At 34.2% G+C, this 8719-nt stretch overlaps 1 pseudogene across 1 annotated transcript; it reads left to right on the forward strand.

Moving 5' to 3' along the window:
• Positions 1–3913: 3913 nt before the first annotated feature.
• LOC147279907 (small ribosomal subunit protein uS14m pseudogene) lies at positions 3914–6059 on the forward strand (annotated as a pseudogene). The gene is made up of 2 exons (XR_015123481.1): positions 3914–4354; positions 5661–6059. The product of XR_015123481.1 is annotated as a small ribosomal subunit protein uS14m pseudogene (transcript).
• Positions 6060–8719: the final 2660 nt, after the last annotated feature.

Consider the following 8719-nt stretch of genomic DNA (forward strand, 5'->3'; position numbering starts at 1 on the left):
TTTTTCAAAAAAAAAAAATCCAAGTGCTTTTTATAAATATATTTAGAAGCTCTTCCAAAGGAAGTATTTATTAGGTGCTTCATCATGAAGCATTTCCATGTGCTTTTACAACCTAAAAGTACTTTTAATTTTTTTGTTAAAACGTAAGCAAAAACATTTTTGACTATTTGAAAGTACTTTTAAGCCTTCTGAAACCGGGTTTCATAATTAATAATTGGATATAAATTCTTAGATAAAACTTTAAATAAGTCTTCTACAAAATTGAATGCATAATTGAAGAAAAGTCGCAAGAGTACTGAAAGAAAGTAGAGACCATGAGATGTATTGGTGTTATGGGTCATGAGATTGAGAGTTGCAGGAAATTAAACAAAAAAGTAAAACAAAACTCTCCCAAAAGCTTAGATGCTTAGTTATGCTTTAAAAAATTAAAAAAAAAATTCATATTTATATTCCATTGAAGAGTAAGTTTCAAGTAAAATTTACCTAAAGTGGTAGTTTTGGTCGTTTGGCTCAAACTTTTTATATTGTTTGCATAAGAGATAACTAAAACACAACCAATTGTGACACATGCAATGCAATTTATTCACTTTTGAAATATTTGAAGCTAAATTGTTTATATGGAAATTTGTTGATACTTGATACTAAAACAAACTAATTCAGAAATTTACCTGCATTCACAAGGAGAATGATGATAAACAAGATGAGAGTAAAACGAACATATTTAGAACTCTTCCTCATGGTTTCCCAAACTTAAGAAACAAACAAGACAATGGCAGCTAGTGGTATTTATAGAATAAGCAATGCATTTTTTTCTTTTTTAAAATAGTTATACAATAATGGTATGCACCGTATGCTTTACTTCTTGATTTACCAAGAGCCATAAAAACAGTAAGTAGCCATTTCAATGTTTATAAAACCATCTTCTCAAGAATAATAAATAATAAATCAGTATTGGACCACCAATTTCAAATTAATATAAAAGATGCGTTATTACCTGCTAAAAGATGCTTTTTTGCTTGCGGTTAATTTGTCTCATAGTTGGTAGTTCTTTCAACTTTGAATCAACATTTATTCATTTTGGGACATTGTAGTTCTTGAGTTTTAGAGAGACACTTTAAACAACTTGAAAAAATAAATAATAGAAAACCTAACTTGCAACCTATAGCCTGATCTAGCACCTCATCCTCCACCCCCAACGTCGCACCTTTCTTGGACACCGACATTTCTTTCGACCATCAACATTGTACTTTTAACATTTGTATCAAACTTGGAGATGTGGTCGTCCGAGGGAGGGCGACGGTTGGGGCTGGGGGAGATGTGGGATTTCGGGGTGAGAGAAAGAGGAGAGGTAGAGAGATGTGAGAGAGATCGAAGTGAGGCAGAGAGAGAGGATGTGGGGGGGGGGGACGGGGAGAGAAACAGTTAGGCCTAATTGCTTAAGTGAAAATGTCATTACAAGAAATGTGAGCAATGCCCACCTCATTGGTAGCATAGAATGGAGTGACAATTAGGCAATAGAGACCGAAGTGTTTCGATTTTAACAAAAATTGGTGACAATTGGGCAATAGGAACTAAAGTTCCCAATTGACACCCCATTTTATGCCACCAATAAGGGGTGTGCTTTGCTCAAATTTCTTGTAGTGTGTGTTGCTAATTGGGTTGGATCAGTTAACAGTTAGCAATGTAACAATTTATATTGCACAAAACACTCTAATAGTTGCTACTGTTTGTGGGACAGTAACTATTTTTTTGAGAATAAGGCAAATCATTGTATTAAAACAGCCAAAAAGGCAGAGAGAATACAAAATATGAGCCTAAAGGCTTACAAGAAAACAAAAACCCACAAAAGTGGAGCAGAAAAGCCCACAGAAATTCGAAGATCTCATAACATCGGCATCGAGCAGATACTATAGCCATCAAACGGAGCCAGAGAGGCACCGTAGGAATTAGCGAACTAGTCGCGTTTGGGTTCACGATCCTACCAACATCTCTAAGTCGAGGCTGACAATAGCGCAAAGTGGCGGATGTGGCAATAGTAACCGATGGAAATATGACCGGTACCGGCGAAAATAGTGACTCCCTAACACCTTGTGATGAGTGCCAGAGAAAACCTGAAAGCATCAAAACACAAAACAAACCAAAACAAACAAAATCTGAAAAACTCTCACGAAGAGAGGTGGAAAAACTCTCACAAGGAGAGATGAAAACACTCTCACTTATTGGGATGAGAGTATCCCAAAGGACAAAAATAAAAACACAGAAAAAGGAAAAGAAAAACAAAAGAGAGAGGGGCGAGGGGAGGAGCAGTCTGTGAGAACACAAGGGCCGCCCCTCCCCCATGGAGAGGTTAAGGAGAGGAGAGAGTTTTTCTTTTGGGATGGCGGCTGGGGACAGTAACTATTTAAATTGCAGAAATATTGTATTAATTATTAACAGTAGCAATCATTGTTATTGTAGGACACTAACTATTTAAATTATAAAAATACTTTATTAATTGCTACTGCTAATTGTTACTGTGAAAATTTGTTTAGTTTAAAAAAAAAATCCATAGAAAAAAAAATAACGTGAACTTATTTATACAAATGAGACCTATTTATCATTCATTTTTTAGGTGAGTTTTTTAGTAGAAAAATTTCTAAAAATAGACTTTTTAGTAATTTACTTATTATTATAGACTTTAGGAGGGTGTACTTAATCCAGATTTTTAAAGACTTTTTTTAAGTGACAGACTTTCATCGACTTTCAGAATTATGATAGACTTTCAAAGAATTTTATAGACTTTTATAGACTTTTATGAAGTTTTATTAAAAAACTTTCATAGACATTGATAGATTTTCAATGACTTTTTGATACAAATATCATTGTGAAATATTGTAAAATAATAGCATCCATATATCACAAAGGGCAATGAAAACGCAATGAAATCAAACAGAAGGGCAATGAAAAAGTAGTGAAATCAAACAAAAAATGACAAACTGATGAAAGAATAATCTCCAAGAAATCAAGATTGTTAAGAAACGTACTAATATATTGAATGATCTAAAACTGGTCTTCAATATTTGTCAAAACTTACTATTCAATGTTACATGGATAATGTTAAATTCAGGTAACGTTGACGAAAACGAGCTTCCAAGTGTGAAGACAATTAAATTAAAAAATAAAATAATACATAATGAGAAATGCATATAAGTTTTAAAATTTGAAAGAAATAATGTTGTATTACTACTTAACATATAAGTCAAAAATTTAAATAATATTGAACTAATCTCTTTATTATTGTATCTAACAAATAAATCTAACTCAAGTCATCCTTGAAACTCTCAACGTAAACATACAAAAAATAAAAGGGTGAAACAATACATTATAATTGACATGTTGTAAACCCATAAAACTAACTTCTGGAGCATTGAAGTCTGGAGTTAGAACCGTACATGACAGGTCTATTTATATGTAATGGCATAGTGATGAGACAATATAAGAAATAGGTGTATCAATGTTGGAAGGGACATACACGCGCGCATGCAATGCTAAAGGAGGCGGAGAGAGAAAAGGAGAAGCCTTTTCTCAAAAGTCTTTCAAAGTCTTGAGGGGGAATGGAAGAGAAATAAGAAGATTTGGTATGTATACTTTAATGCCAAAAGTCTTTCAAAGTCTATGGATTTGAGAAATCTGTGAAAGTCATTGACATTTTGAGTACCGTATGACTTTCATAGACTTTTAAAAAGTCTTGATTGAGTACCCCCTGACTTTCATAGACTTTTTAAAGGTATATATAAAAGTCTTGATTGAGTACCTCATGACTTTTTAATTTAACAAAAGTCTTTAAAATTTTTGATTGAGTACACCCCCTCTAGTTTATATATTTTTTAAATAATTTTAATTACCCTAAAATACAAAAAAAAAAAAAAAAAAAACTAAACCCAGACACTCTCCAGCTCCACGGTTCGACCCTCACTTCTTTCTCTGTTTCTCATATCTCACCGTCGCCGCCCGCTCTCTCTGTTTCACTTGAAACTTCCAAAACAGCATGTCAGTTTCTGAGGAAAACGCCAACATCCGAGACCACCACCGCCGGTTGCTGGCGCAGAAATTCGAGCTTCGACGAAATGTGTACAAGGCCCTCTGCAAGGACCCCAGCCTCCCCGGCGAGCTCCGCGAGGAGAACCGCTACAAGCTCTCCAAGTTGCCCAGAAACAGCTCCTTCACTCGCCTCCGCAACCGCTGCATCTTCTCCGGCCGCGGACGCGCCGTCTACGAAACTTTTCGAATGTCACGTATCGTCTTCCGTGCGCTGGCGTCCAAGGGCATGCTCAATGGGGTCAAGAAGGCGTCTTGGTAGTTAGTCACCGAAACGGTGCGTATTGGGTGCTTTCTTTTCTGCAATTCTTTTCACTATTTATTGCGCATTTTCTCTTTTCTTGAAATGGGCTTCTTGTGAATTGGAAACACTAGTGCTGAAATGGGTAATGATGAAATGTTTAATTGGGAAATGAAAATCTTGATAATTCGTAATAGCTAATTTAGAGTTGTACAAGTTTGGGCTGTGATGCCAATATTTAGGGATCTGGCTGACCTAATCAGACAAACTAAAGGTAATGTATTTGGTATTAAATTTCAAGAGAGTTGTATTGTGTTTAGAGGAAATAAAGGTTGGAGCAGTTAAAATGTCTATGTAATGGTACCAGGGTGGAGCATTTTGCAAAATAAAGTCCTGGTTTACTAGTAAGAATTTGGTTTTCTAGAATCATTGTAACTTTAAGACCACTGAAAGTTCATTCAAGAAATTGTTTGTGCCTCCAGTTATTGCTTATGGAGAAGTCTCTGGAATCAGATAATGGCTTATAATGCTATGATTTCTATAAGAGCATATTTCTATGACAGCTAATGTGCCTTGACCTGTTGGATGACTTCAGTTTGATCACACATGCTTTTTTCATACATGAGTTGTTGAAAGTAGAAAAATCTTTTATTCGTGGTGTTTTCTCTTTCGCAAATAGAATCTTGAGATTGATTTGCATTTCTGTAAATTAAGCAGGAAATAGGAAAATGGAATCTTGAGTTTCATTGGTTCATGTTTTGAAGTTCTTGTGAAGGTAGCATTAAATGCTCATGTTTACCCATGTTGCAAGAGAGGGATGCATAATAAGAATATATATTAAGACGTGCATGCTGTCTTTCAAGAAATACTAGTAGATATCAAGTATAAACTTATCAATATTGATAGAGTTTAGAGGTACAAGTTTGAGCAGGACTTTTACGCAAAGCATGTGGTATTTTGATGTCCTTTTCTCTTTCTGTTTGTCCAGTCTGGTCTGTGCTGCAGTTTAGTCCGTTCATTTATTTTGATCTTCTTGTTATTTTGCAGCTTTAGCAGTTTGGTTTATGCATCTGATCTATTCTTGGCTCTTCTGTTTGATTATGTTCTTATTTATTAAAACTAAAAGAATCCCACCTAAATAAGTTTTTGACAGTTAACAGTTCGAATTAAAAACCATGCCTTTTTCTTGCTTTTTAGTTTACTGAGAGTTTGTGCTTTACTTAGGAATTGATGATTTTACTTGCATATTGGTTTTTCAATGAGTTCACCTTTTTCTGATGATTCTTATGTACAAAATTGTTATGAAAGTAATTTCTTCACTTCATCACTTGTTTCTTTTCAGCTGCTGATGAGACTGCAAAAGTGAGTGAAAGTTGATATGTTGCTATGCTGTCCTGTGGTAATTGACCAATAGCTCATCCCCTCCTACTTTGGCTATGGGAAAAAAGTCCTGAAGTTTGCTGAAGTTGAATAAAAGTTTCTTGGATAATGATTTGAAAGATAAGCTTATTTTTGTATGATTAGGTGATATAATATTGCAATACTTATTTATTGTGTTGAGAGGAAAATATTTGGCCTTAGTAAGGGACCCATTGTGCCAAATGAATGAATTGTGTCAGGCATGGCCTCTTGAGGAGGTTTAGTCCTCCTTGGGATTTATAGGAAGAGAAGTGGTTGGTTTACAAATATACTTTGACTTTGTCTCGGTATCAAATATACACGAATTTGTCTCGCTATCAAATATGCATCAAACTTTGGCTGTATAAACCCTTTAATATTGTGATATTTTACCAATGCAGGATTACACATGTCTAATTATTGTGTAATCCTGCATTGGTATTGGTTGTCCCCTCAATTGGTTGAGCTTATTTGCATTTCCCTTTAACTACTTGGGATTGCATACATGTCTATGTTTGACATGTTTCTGTTTATGCACTTTGTCATTCCATGTCACGAAAGGGAGAGAAAATACAACAAATAGAGGAACAACTCAATTTATCTGCTTGACCTTATTTTGCACGCATGCTTTTCATCAGTATTTTGTTTGGTGTTTGCATTTACAGATTGAAAATGTGTTTCTAGACAGCTAAATACCTAGGGGTTGAATAGGCTTCAATCAAAATTTTAAATTCAATATAAATTACTAGTTAACAAACAAATATTAATTGAAAACATAACATGAGTATGTTAGATAGAGTAAGATTAAACCAATCACAAATCGAACCACACAAAATCCAGAGATTGATAACAGATGACCCTTGTATGAGATTTAAAAATTGTAGGACCTTAGTCAACAAACAGATAATCCACTATGAAATCAAAACCAAGTACAAACAGAGGGATACACGATTCAATCACTACTCACATTGGTAGCAAATGTACCTATTGCTATTATTTGGACCTTACTTGAATCATCCTTTGTTCATCATTTTGAAGGTGGCACGAACATCCTCTTGATCATCAATCATCACAAAGCACGAACCCAAAAACATGTCATCTCAATTCAATGGATGAGGCATTAGTCTCCAAATGAATGGGATTTGTAAAAAGTTTTTGATAGCTTAAGCAAGCTTACAACTACCCTGGTGTTTGGGTGCTAAGAACAAATGGTAGTTCATGGGAGAAATGTTTTTTCCACAAGAGAAGGCCTAAGAGAATTGATCGAAATGAACTTTTTATCTTCAATGTAAAATACACACAATAGGTATGTGAAAGTGTAATTCTTCTTAGGGGGTTTATAGCTTTAGTGGTTAAGAGTATTTACCCTACATCCAAAATTAGAGTTCGAATCCCCTCTCCCCCTTTGGCTTCCCTTTTAACCCAAAAATGTAATTCTTTTAAAGCCGAATTACACCTACAGTCCCAAAAGCATTTGATTGAGTGGACCCATAACCGTGGGTCCTTGCCGTGGGATAGCTCACTCTCAAAACTCCTTCAACACGAGTCCTAGTCGTTGAAATATTTCTCATAATTTTTCACTCTAGTTCATGTAGTTTCAATTTTGACCATAGAAGACTTGTTAGTTTGCAATTAACCACATTTTGCCAATTTTATCAATTGAGCAAATAGACATATGGCGTAGCTTACATGTGATAATCACCAACATTTATTTCCTACACGTGATTATCATATACAAGTCACGATATGTTTCCGTTTGTTAAGATGATAAAATTGATGTAATGTGGTTAATTGGAAGCTAAGTAAACTATAAGTTTTTATTGCCAAAATTAAAACTATAGGGATTAAAGTGGAAAATCACAAAAACTATAAGGACTGTAGAAATAGTTTAGCCTTCTTTTAATGTGTTCTCATAAAGTACATGCGTCAACTATCTTTTGAGTTCATACGAGTCTATAAAATGAATCTTATCCCAAAAAAAAAAATTTCAATAACTAAAAGTGGGAACTGAAACTGGAGATTGTTGAATTCTGTAATTAGTATTTCAAAATACATGGATTTCAATTTAATGTTGGAGACGTTTTGATTTCAAATTTTCAATGCATGGAACTTGTTTGTGAAGATGCTATTTGCCCTTACGTTTTGTCCCAACTATTTTTTCCAAACTTATATAGCATTTATACATTAAACTCTATCAATAATAATAATAATAATAATAATAATAATAATAATAATAAGAAAGGAAAAGATAAACCTATCAAATGAATGGATGCCACCTAAGTTTATATGGAAATGAAAATGTGTTGATACTGAAACAAACTTAGAAACTTACCTGTGTTCCCAAGGACGATGAGGATAAACATGAGAAAGAAATGAACTTATTTATTTATGTTTCCCCACACTTAAGGATAATAAAATTTATGGCAGCTAGTGATACTTTACACTTTGAATCTACATTATTATGACCTCGTTTGGTGCTCAAGAATGAATTGGAATGTTTAACTCACTAGATTCAAAGTACATTGAAGGCAGAAATAATAGACACTAAGGAATAAATTTAGTCCAAGTTGAAGGAAGAAAAATGGGGTTGATATCCCACATTTTTGTAAAGATTCAAAAGTAAAAGTTCTCCTCACAACTAATTCATCTTTTTCCTTCAACTTGGACAAAAGTTAGAAGTTAACCTCAATCCTGACACTAAATGTAGCCTACATTCTTTAGTTGTAGAAGAATTTCACGGAAATCCAACGCTTCACTCTGAACACCCAAATTCTTTGGACACCTTTATTTAATCTGAAATTAAGCTTTTGTTATTGTTGTACATGTGAATAAATTAATACATGGTCTGGTTGGGAACTTTGGAAGGTAAAGATTAAACGCTTTGCAGATGGAGAAATGGTTCGGTTGCAGGAAAAATGATTGAGGTGGTTTGATGTATACATCTCAAGCATCTTTGTTGGAAGAATTTCTTTTGTAAGAAACTCACATGTCATACAAATGAGA

Source organism: Dryas octopetala, chromosome 7 (assembly GCF_963921425.1).
Source record: "Dryas octopetala chromosome 7, drDryOcto1.1, whole genome shotgun sequence".
NCBI lineage: Eukaryota > Viridiplantae > Streptophyta > Magnoliopsida > Rosales > Rosaceae > Dryas > Dryas octopetala.